Source organism: Apodemus sylvaticus, chromosome 4, assembly GCF_947179515.1.
Source record: "Apodemus sylvaticus chromosome 4, mApoSyl1.1, whole genome shotgun sequence".
In the NCBI taxonomy this organism is placed as follows: domain Eukaryota; kingdom Metazoa; phylum Chordata; class Mammalia; order Rodentia; family Muridae; genus Apodemus; species Apodemus sylvaticus.
In genome coordinates, this window is record NC_067475.1 from 80302816 (window position 1) to 80314017 (window position 11202).

An 11202-nucleotide genomic window follows, 5' to 3' on the forward strand; every position below is an offset into this window, starting at 1 on the left:
TCATCTGAAGGCTATTAGCAGAATATTGGCTTCCAGGGAGCTAGGATGAAGGTCTTCAAGCCCACAGTGACACTCCTACTCTAACAAGGCCGTACCTCCTAATAGTGCCACTCCCTGGGACAAGCATATACAAACCATCACACATGTCAATCTTATTTTCTTGTTTGAGAGTCAAACTTGAATATAAAGAAACAAACTTCCCTTGATAAACATTACTTCAGTATCTTTTCCATGAATTATTAACCCTTCCAAGGTGCAGAAAAGATTATATAATATCTTTATAATCCAATCTACAACTTTATCCCAGTCAGTTCTCAAGCTTTGGCCATATTTATGTGGCAGACACACAAATAAAAATAATAAACCTTTAAAAGATGTTTTTACCACTAGAAATTGGGCACAAATTTCTGCACAATCAACCCATACCGACTTTTGCCATCAAATGTGGGAGTCACGGCCCACATTCCACATCAGGTCTAATCACCTATTTCTATAGTCCATTAAAAGATCCAACTTTTTTTTTAAAAGGAGATTTATTCAACCAGGCTACAGTGAGAAGCAAAAGGAGATCTTGTGAATCCTCCAAATCAGTCCTCAGGGTCCTGAAGTGAGTTTAAAGTATAAATAAGAGTCAAATCTAGCAGGGCTAAGCAGTCCTGGTCAAGGTGTGGTCCCACAATGCTGACCCAGCCTGGCCTTGGCTTCCGGCTCACCCTCTTAGGTGGTCTAAAAGTTGTTCGAGCAGTGTGAAATCTCTCTCCAGGAGGCATGTTCCCCCTCTGGCTAGCCCATGTGGCTTCTCCTAGCATTAGATTCCTGGGGAAATTCCTATTTGTCTGGGATTTGTTGTTTCTATAGTCTGATAGTCAGATTGAGAGACACACACTGTCTCTTTAGAACACGTCATGTCTACTAGGCCAATTATACCTCAACTAAACCTATCTTAAACAAAAACCTCTTCTCCCAATAACAAGTTCTCTTTATTCATATTTTGTCTCAGACTGCTGTGTTCTGTCATTTCTCCTTTTTGGCATCAATCAATAAAGACAGCATGTAATCATTACTTCCTTATTCTGAACTAATTTTTTTTAAATCATGCTTCCCCCAGATTTCTTACATTGTTGCCACTTCAGAACAGTGTCTCCATCAGTGGGGGCCCTGACGTTCTGTGTTAGAGGATCAGAGCTCACCTATAGCCTCTGGCTCCTAAGGTTTCAATGCTGACTCAAAGCTAGACATAGCAAGCATCTCCACTCCGCATCAAGTGTGTGACTCAAAGCTAGACACAGCAAGCAACTCCACTCCGCATCAAGTGTGTGTGTGTGTCATCCACACCTCTCAGCCTTCTGCAGATCTCAGACTGAGAATTGACACTCTCACAGAGTGGGATTCAGTGGGAGAGGCCTCTCCTCCTGCTCCCTTTTTAAAACACAAAGTTCTAAAAATAAGCAGCAAAGCATTGACAGATTTTGTATTGCAGAGGCATCTGTCTTCTCCGTTTATAATGGCTGCCCCTTTGTCTCAGGCTGGCTGTCATCACCTGTGGCTGTTGTACTCAGATGTTTGGGCTCCCCTGAATAGACCGGGGTTGTGGGGAGAATGGCATTTCTTGCCAGACTCTTATTTTTTTATAATTCTGCAAACAAACTACAACTGACTAGACATCCAAAGGCCAAGGAATAGTTCCCATGCAATGAGACTGTGCTAAATTGACTTTGCTTTAAACACATTGTGAGAGAGAGAAAAAGAGAGAGAGAGAGAGAGAGAGAGAGAGAGAGAGAGAGAGAGAGAGAGAGAGAGAGATGAATGATGGAGAGGATCAGGGAGGAGACAAGGGGAGGGAAAGTGTAATTAGAATTAGTTATAAAAATTATTTTCAATTAAAAACATGCTCAGAGTCATTATGAAAACCCTATTGAGTAGTATGCATGACATATGGCATGCTGAGAGAGAAATGAGTTTGACATGGTCCCCCATTAGAAGAGAGTTACTTGAACTTGCTTTTTTACTGAGTTGATTATTTCCTACTACAATGAGACTGCACAGTTTCATCTGATCACACTGAATGCTCAGAACCCCAAAGAGAGGTAACAGTCTCTCCATTTTATAAGAGAAATGTGCAGCCCACTCAGGCTTCTCCTTGCTGGGTGGCGGGGCTGGAGTTCACAGAGCTTTTATCTATATTGGTAACCTGCTGCTGTCTCTGCTCTTTCCCAAGAGTGAATTCAAATTGAGTAGAACAGGTAAAAATCAGCAGATAGCAGAGAGGAACAAGACATAACTGCTTTGGATTGCAGGAGACATGTGGAAGACACTGTTTAGACACAGTGGTGCGCTAGTTCAGAGGCACTGGAAAGCAGGAGTGAACCTGCTTCTGTAAGGAGTTATTGATGACATGCATTGAAGGTTGGTGGGAGGATTAAAAAATACAGTCCATTGTTTTTCTGGAGACAGAAAATCTGGCCAGGCTGTGGTGGCGCACACCTTTAGTCCCAGCACTTGGGAGGCAGAAGCAGGCGGATTTCTGAGTTCGAGGCCAGCCTGGTCTACAGAGTGAGTTCCAGGACAGCCAAGGCTATACAGAGAAGCCCTGTCTTGAAAAAACAAAAACAAAAAAACAAAAAAAAAAAAAAAGAAAGGGAGGAAGGAAGGAAGGAAGGAAGGAAGGAAGGAAGGAAGGAAGGAAGGAAGGAAGGAAATCTGAAGAATAATGGCCTCATGAAGAAGTCAGGGCAGGAAGACATTATCTCCCAAACTCTGTGCTTTCCCAAGAACTGTAGAATTCATACACTTTGACCAAACCCTTTCATGTACTGGACAAGGCTTCACCAGAAAAGCACATGAAGAGCTGATTGACAGCAGTCATTACCTGTGTATCAGTATCAGTGTAACTTCTGGACATGTCAGCAATTAGTAAGCACCATGGTTTACTTTGAGTAGCTAGAAAGAGCTTTATATAGCTGTTTCTCATATAGTGCGTTCTAAATGAAGCTAACTGAACTGTCAGGCAGGAGGAATCTTGGAAAAAACTAACCCTTCCAACAAGTTCCAACACATCTTTCATGATGGAGAAATATGTGCTGCCTTCCCTTTAACATTGATACACAATATGGTATCCCTGAGTTTTCTTTGTTTTCTGATGTTGATCTGAGAAGGGTGGTTTTCAAATCATGCAAGGGTCATGTCAACCAGGAATTCCAAAAATGGCATTCAGAGCTGTCATCACCAATTCGAAGTGTTTTGCAAATGACTGTTAGTTCACATGTTATTTACAAATGAATTGCCAGTGCCACCCTTTGGAGCCCAGGAGTCCTCCTACCATGGCACTTCTCAGCCATCGGCAGTGACTGCCAGGAGTTGGCTACAGGACTTGACAATTCACATCTGATAAATTAAAAGTGACCTCAAACAAGATAAGCTGTTGAAATAAGAACTGCATCTTCACAGACATATGAAGTAACAAAGGGATTCAGACTTCCAGCAGGAAACCTGAATAGTAAACTTGGAAGGATTTTAAGAATTTACCTTGACCTCCAGGTTCCTTCTTTATGGATAAAAGACAAAGATGTCTCCAAAAGGCATCATGAGAAACCACAATTTGCTGGTGGAGTTGGAAGTCTATGGAACTCCCTGTGATGGGCTTCTGATTTGCCAGGCAGATGTGAGGATGTTATCATCATCATGGTTACTAGCCTACAATACCACCATCAACAGCATCAGAGAGAGGCTGATCCTCTGAAGATGCAGAAACCAAGGACCAGAGAGATGAGGTAACCATCCCAGGCTCACATTACTTATGAGAATAAAGCCAGCATTGCTCCACAAAGTCATGCTTCTCTTCATTATTGAGAAGAGTGAAATACACACACACACACACACACACACACACACACACACACACGCATGCTTCTTACTGTATACCTTGCAAGTTCTCTGTACAGGCGCTGTCTAATCTGTCTTTCCAACACACTCCCCAGCATCTGGAAGAGACCCTGGGATATAGACACACGCCTACATAATGCCTGGCAAACATGTGTTGACCTTCTGAAATAGAAGCTTCATGAGAACAAGAATGATAGCCATCTTTTAACGTGAACATCCAGGTTCCAGATAGTACTCAGAATGCCTTAACTGCATTGAATTATTTCTTTAGCTTTTAGAATAATCCCAAGTCAGTGCCAATTTTTGTGTCTTCTTTCAGATAGAAACAATGCAGCCTAGAGAGATTAAGTAAATTATGTAGGAATACACCGTAATTGGTAGACCCACAACTCTGATTCAAGGTACTTCACACCACATCTTTTCTTTTTCAAGTTGAGAAAGAATTTCATACAATATATTTCGAGCATGTTTTCCTCTCTCCCAATTCCTCCCAGATCTTATACCCACCTACTCCCCAACTTTACGATCTCTCTCTATCTCTCTCAAACAATAAAAAATAAAAAAACACGTGAGCGTGTGTGTGTGTGTGTGTGTGTGTGTATGTGTGTGTGTGTGGCACACACACACACACACACACACACAAAATGGAAATCAAACTAAACAATAAAAAAACTGATGTGACAAAAAATATCCAAACAGGAGTTGGAGAGATGGCTCAGCAGTCAAGAGCACTGTCTCCTCTTCCAGAGGTCCTGAGTTCAATTCCCAACAACCACATGGTGGCTCATAACCATCTACAATGTGATCTGATGCCCTCTTCTGGCAAGCAGGCATACATTTAGATACAGCATTCATATACATGAAATAAATAAATAAATATTTGTTAATCCAACAAATCAAATGAGGCCAAAAACAAAAGTCATTCTGTGGCTATGTTCCTTTTGCAGAATAATAGTATTAGGATTTCTCCCTAGTCCTATGACCTATCTAGCCTCAGTTCTTGGCCCTTTAGCAGTGTCGGGTATTTCTTCAATGTCTTAAGGCTTTTATTACCATGGTTAGAGTCATCTTGTGATATATGTGTTTAGCTGCTGTTCACCATACCTTATCAATCACCGCAGATCGCTGCCTCATCTGCCTCTCCTGGGAGAGTCCTGACATGTGTGCCATTCTCATTATCTATTTGTAGATTCCATGGTGTGTGGCCACACAAGATCCCAAGTCTGTCACTTTGGTCTAATATCAGGGAGTTCTGTTGGCTCTGTTGCACAAGCAGCAGTGCCCCAACTCTGAATAAAGTACCTCTCTGTCTCCTCTAGCTGAGAGGAAGTCAGTGTGGCTTGCTTTTAAAAGGTAATAGGTATTCCAATTATCTAGGCTAATATCCACTTATTAGTGAGTGCATACCATGATTAATCTTTTGAGACTGATATTAGCATAGAAAACTGGAATACCCAAAACATAATCCACACATCAAATGATGTACAAGAAGAATGGAGGAGTGGCCTGGCTCTGGAAAGCCTCAGTGTAGCAGTATAGGGCCAAACCAGAACAACAAAGTGGGAAGGGGTGGATGGGAGAACAGGGGGAGGGAAGAGGGCCTATGTGACTTTCGGGGAGTGGGGAACCAGAAAAGGGGAAATCATTTGAAATGTAAATAAAAAATATATCGAATAAAAAAAGAAAAAAAAAAGAAATAAAAAGGTAATAGGAACAGTCTGTTAGGAGAGAGTGCCCTCTTCTGACACGGTTGAGCTTCTGCAGTCTCAAGCCCTCTTAGTATCTTAGAAACCACAGAACTGCAGGCTGCAAAGAGGCTGGCCAGCTCTGGCACCAGCCCTTAGATCAAAGGTTCTGGGAGTCATGACCCTTTTTAGAGGTCAAACACCTTTTTCACAGGGGTCACATACTATACCAGATATTTATTTTATGATTTATAACAGTAGCAAACTTACAGTTATGAAGTAGCAACCAAAACAATTTAATGGTTGGGATCACCACATGAGGAACTGTATTGTAAAGGGTCACAGCATCAGGAGGGGAAGGTTGAGAGCCTCTGTCTGAGATTCTTCTCTACTTTTGTTGCATCTAGCTTAAGTTTGAGGCCAAATCAGATGTTGGGTTGTGGTTGAGGATAGCATCTTTACCTTTGACCATTCCTCATTCCTCATCTCCTGTCCTCTCAATCATCCTCCCAGGAATCCTTTGGCCTAGGACCCATGTGGAGAGGCCCACATAAATCATTACCCATCATCCTGAAGGACCTTTGTTTCCTGACAGTTGGCTTCTCTGACCCTCTTTCTCTTACCCTGCTTTCCATTGTTGTTTACTGCTGCCATAAATGCTATGGTTTGCGTTCTGTCTGTCACAGGGATCTACTCCACCTGAATTGCTTCCCAGGACTCCCTCATGTTGATCTCCCAGACCATAGGTGCTGCTGCTACCAAGTGGGAAGCAGTAACCAGGAAAATGTTGACAAAGATGGGCAAGCGCCTCTCTAACAGCCATGGTCTAGATATAGCCTGCCTGCCCCCTTACCTGTGGGTATGAGCAGGTGAGGAGCACACTAGACTGCAAACCCCTGAAAAGAATGGATATTGCCGTCTCCGATACCTAATCCTGACCACCTACAATGACTCCATGGTGGTCACCATGAACTATGGTGTGGGGGGGAGAGTCTGAAACTAGAAACCACAATCTCTGCTTGTTTTTGAGTGGCTCAAAAAGTCTAAGCCACCTTCCCTATAAAAGCAAATGATAACTTTATGACAGATTAAGCCTCCTGAATGTCATAGTCAAACTTTATAGAATGAGTCAATAAATATCTGGCAAGCTGCTTCTAACCTGGTATCCTGTAGTTTTGTAACAAACACCTATAAAATCCCAGAAAAAAAAAGATAAATCTAATAATGATACTAAACACTAAAATTGAAGACTCAGAAGCCTACTGCCAGAAGATGTGATTTGAATCTGAGGTGTCCTGCATAGCTCTTTGGCTTTATGGCTCGTGGTGCTGTCTGGACAGACTGTGGCACCTTTAGGTGTGAGGTGTCTGGTGGAAGCCTTTCACTAGGCATGGGCCTTATAACATTGCAGCCTAGCCCCGGGTTCTTATCCCCATTCTGTGCTCCGCACTGGTGTAAGAGCATGCTTGTCACCATGCTGTGCTCCCACCAACACACTGAGCAGCTCTGCCAAGCCCTCCTAACGATGGTGAACTGTAACCTTCTGAGACCATGAGCCTAGACAAGTTCTTTCTTCACTGATTCTGGCAAGTGATTTTGGTCACCATGATGCAAAGGTAACTAATATAGAGGGTAAGATGAATCTCCACAAACTTTAAGGTCTTTAGAGTTGAAGAAGAGAACAACATGGTGGTCAGAAAAATCAGAGCAGACATATGTGTGAGTAAGCAGAAAAAGTCACTTTCTTATAGGACAATATCCTCCCAACTCTCCAGTCTAGTGCAGAAGAGCAGAAGGTAAACTCAGCCCTGGGATCTCACCTCCACAGGGTGGAGAAATCTTGAAGAAATGAGAATGGTGTCCCTCCCACAGTTCAAAGCGTCAGCCTGAAGGCTGACCTCCGATCTCTCTGCCTTTAGTTCTCAGTGATAAATCAAGAGTAGCATTAAGAGTTAACAGTCACCTGAGGGTTGTTCTTGACTGTCATTTGGCAAGATCTAGAAACAAGAGTCCAGGCATGACCGTAGAGGATTACCTAGACTTAGTTAACTGTGATGTGAAGACCCACCCTAAATGTGGGTGGCACCATTTTGAAGCCTGGGAAGCCAGGATCCGTAAAAGAGAGAAGGCTAAACAAACCCGAGTACCCACGGTCCTGGGCTTGGATGTAATGAGCTCAGCCCGCCTCTCATCTCTGATGGAATGTGTCCCCTCAAGCTGAAGTCAAAATAAACCCTTCCTTAAGCCAGGCATTTTATCTCAGTAGTAAGAAAAGTAACAGGTACAGGCACTTGTCCCCAGACTGCGAGCCCAGTTTGACTGTTCCCCTTAAGTATAGTAAATCAAAGAGATCAAGCACATGCTCTCCACGTACAGCCTCATCTTGGAACAAATTACTCCAAGCTATTTTCCAGCCAATAAAGAGAAAACGCAAAGTCAAAAATCTTCCTTTCCTTAAACTGTACTCAAATCCAGAAGAAGCAATTGAGCACTGTGGTATTACACAGCCTTGCCAGCCTGAGGTCAAAAGTCTACCCGGTATTTCTCAAGACTGTCTTACTTCCTATTTCTTTTGTTTTCTGCCCCCCTTCCACCACCCTTCAAGAACCAGGAAACATGGTTTACAAATAATGTTTTTCCAAGTTGATGAAAGCCTAGATAAAACACGACCTGCTTCACTTTCTGATTCAAATAGCAAGTACAGTTGGGGCAATGAACTGCATTGTTTATCTAAAGAGCCATACTCTCGCCTGTTTTTCTTTGTCAATCAAAGGCGCATAGTGAATGCTGAAGAGGATTGTTAAAGCTGATTCGTACAGCCTAAGGCTTTCTTGTTTGTTGTTGTTGCTTTTATTTGTTGAACCCGATACTGGCCAGGAACTCACTGGGTAAACCAGGCTGAACTCAAACTCACTCGCCTCCTTTCTGAGCATCCCAGATGCTCACGTGTGGGGATTACACATGTGAGCGACCACTCCAGCTTTTGGGATTATAGGTGTGAGTTGCCGCTTCTGCTTTTGACTCATTTTTTTGTTATAAATCAAATGAAACACATAAACCATGAGGAGGAAAATTCATACCATCAAAACTTTTACTTAAAACCTACAACCAAAGCCAGGCTGTTCATGACCACTTATAACTCCAGCAGGCCTTTAGGGGCAGAATGCATTTTATTTTTAAGTGAAAGTGTGTGTGTGTGTGTGTGTGTGTGTGTGTGTGTGTGTGTGTGTACAACTGTGCACTAACACCCCTTGGAAATGAAAAGGTGTTGTATTACCCTGGAGCTGGAGTTACAGGTGGTCATGAGCAGCCTGGCTTTGGTTGTTGTGTCACATGTGCGTCAGTAGGTGGCAGAGAGGAGAGAGGCCATGTCTATGCTCAGTGTTCTGACTGTGAACATCTGAATGATTAGTAGTAGCCTAACATTCCCTGAAAGAAGTGAGCCCGACTACCACCAGTCCAGCGCCAGGGGCCCCAGACAGGGATCTAACCTAGGTCTGTCACCAGTTTGGTACATTCAGGTCCAGATTAGCTCCCAGAGTGGGAGACTAGCTGGAGACTAGAAGAACCCCGCCTGGGACCTTAAACTCCAGGCAGAAATAAGTCAGAGACAGATGGTTCTCATATGGGACCATTCGGACAGCCTGGCAAGGAGCAGCTATACATAACCACCAGACTGGTGCCATGGGCCCAGACAGGGAGCTAGCCTGAGAGGACCACCATTCAGGTACTTCACAGGCCTGGGAGTGGGGGTGGGGCAGATGTCCATCATGCTCAAGCTGATCTCGGCCCGGTGCCATAGTGCACTAACAGGGTGTAACACTCCAGAGACCACTCATGAGACAACCCCAGACACCTAGAGACCCTGGGTACCACTAAGAGGAACAAGTTAGTGGTGAAGAAATGGAAGAGAAAGAGAAACAGAAGGATGTGGGCACAATGAAGAGAGGCAGAACTGTAGACTTGAGGGTAGTAAAGAACAAACTAATGTGAGTAGACAGTGATGCCACCTGGAACCGTGGTGGGGTCCTGGCCTGCGTTCCTGCCGAGGCTATGTCTAGGGCTATGGCCCTGCAGCAGCAGAGCTCTGTTACCACCAAAGGCAAGACAGACGTCCCTGGTCTGGGCTGCCACCCAGGGACTTGTTAATGTCTAAGGGTTGTACAGAACTGGCCCCACCCCTCACCTAAGTGTCCTGGGAGCCATGGCCCTGGGATCATGAGAACAGGAAAGCTACCTTGCCCCTCACCAGCTGCAGCACTTGGGAGAGCGGGCCCTGCACCTCACCTGGGCAGCACAGTAGAGCTAACCCTCGTGGCAGAGGCAGAGGCAGAGGCAGAGGCAGAGGCAGGCCAGCCCCAAAGGTGTGATTGTGGAAGAGCTGCCACGCAAAAGAGAGATGCCCTCGCCCCTTGCCACCTAAGGCAGACAGGAGAGCTGGCTCTGCCCCTCCCCTACTGCAGCACTCAGGAGAGTGGTCTCTGCACCTGGCCTGGGCAGCATAATTAATACATGTGGGGTTGCAGGTAAGCTGGCCCTGAGGTCTGAGAAACAGCCCTGCCTCTCCTCTGTTGTGTGGTGGCATTGGCAAGAGAGAGTTCCCTTCCCCTCCCTTTGCCCTTAACACTTTTGACAGGCAAGAGAGCTGGTTCCAGCTGTGTCATGGGAGCAGGAGAGCTGGTCCCGCCCCTCAGCTGCTGCAGCTCTCTTGTGAGCAAGCCCTGCACCTCATCTGTGCAGCACAGCAGGGCTGATCCTGAGAGTGGGGGGTGCAGGGGAGCCATCCCCAAGGCGTGAGTGTAGGTCTCATCTGCTCTACAATGGTGAGGACATTCTCCTCTTCCTTGTCACCTCCTCTGCCTTGACTCCTATAGCAGGTAGGAGAGCTGGCCCTGGGGTCATGAGAGTGGGAGAACTGGTCATGTCCTTCACCAGCTGCAGCATTTGGGAGAGCAGACCCTGCACCTCACCCGGGCAGCAGGGTAGAGCTGGGCCTGGTTTTGGGAGTTGCCAGTGAGCCAGTCTGAGGGTGTGACCTGTTCAGATACCTCTCAAGCCCAGACCTAGGGCTCTGGATTGTCCTGCCCCAACATCTTCCCCCATGGATGAACTGCTGGAGCGCATGAAGGGGCCGGTCCTACAGATCCAAAACCACAGGATCTCCATGACACAGGGCAACAACAGGATATCCCAGAGGAGTCGCAGTGAGGTTCCAGTATTGATAGAGTAGCAGAAGCCAAAGGCCTCATACCAGACCAACAAGTCATTGCAACGAACATTTGCAAGCAAAGAAATGTAGATAAAAGGGTACACTGTGGAGCACACTGTGATACACCCCAACTTCTGCTATGAGATTTTTTTTTCTCCTGGGAGGATATTGCAAGGGTAGAGGGCGGGCACATGGGAAGGGAAAGATGAGTGGGATTGGGGTGTTAAATAAGAGAGTTAAAAAATAAAATATATTCTTATCAACTAAATTATAATGACTTTCTTATTATGATTAAATTTAAAACAAATGGTATAAATGGTTCCATTGTGTAACTCTGGTCTCTGAAGACACAGGAGGTGTGTGTGTGTGTGTGGGGGGGGGGGGGTTATGAAAATATGCTTTTGTGAACATACACTAAAATATAAA

General features: G+C 44.9%; 1 non-coding gene across 1 annotated transcript; it reads left to right on the top strand.

Moving 5' to 3' along the window:
• The first annotated feature begins 8863 nt into the window (after positions 1 to 8863).
• LOC127683932 (small nucleolar RNA SNORA17) lies at positions 8864 to 8994 on the top strand. The gene has a single exon (XR_007977706.1). It is a non-coding gene; the product is annotated as a small nucleolar RNA SNORA17 (small nucleolar RNA).
• Positions 8995 to 11202: the final 2208 nt, after the last annotated feature.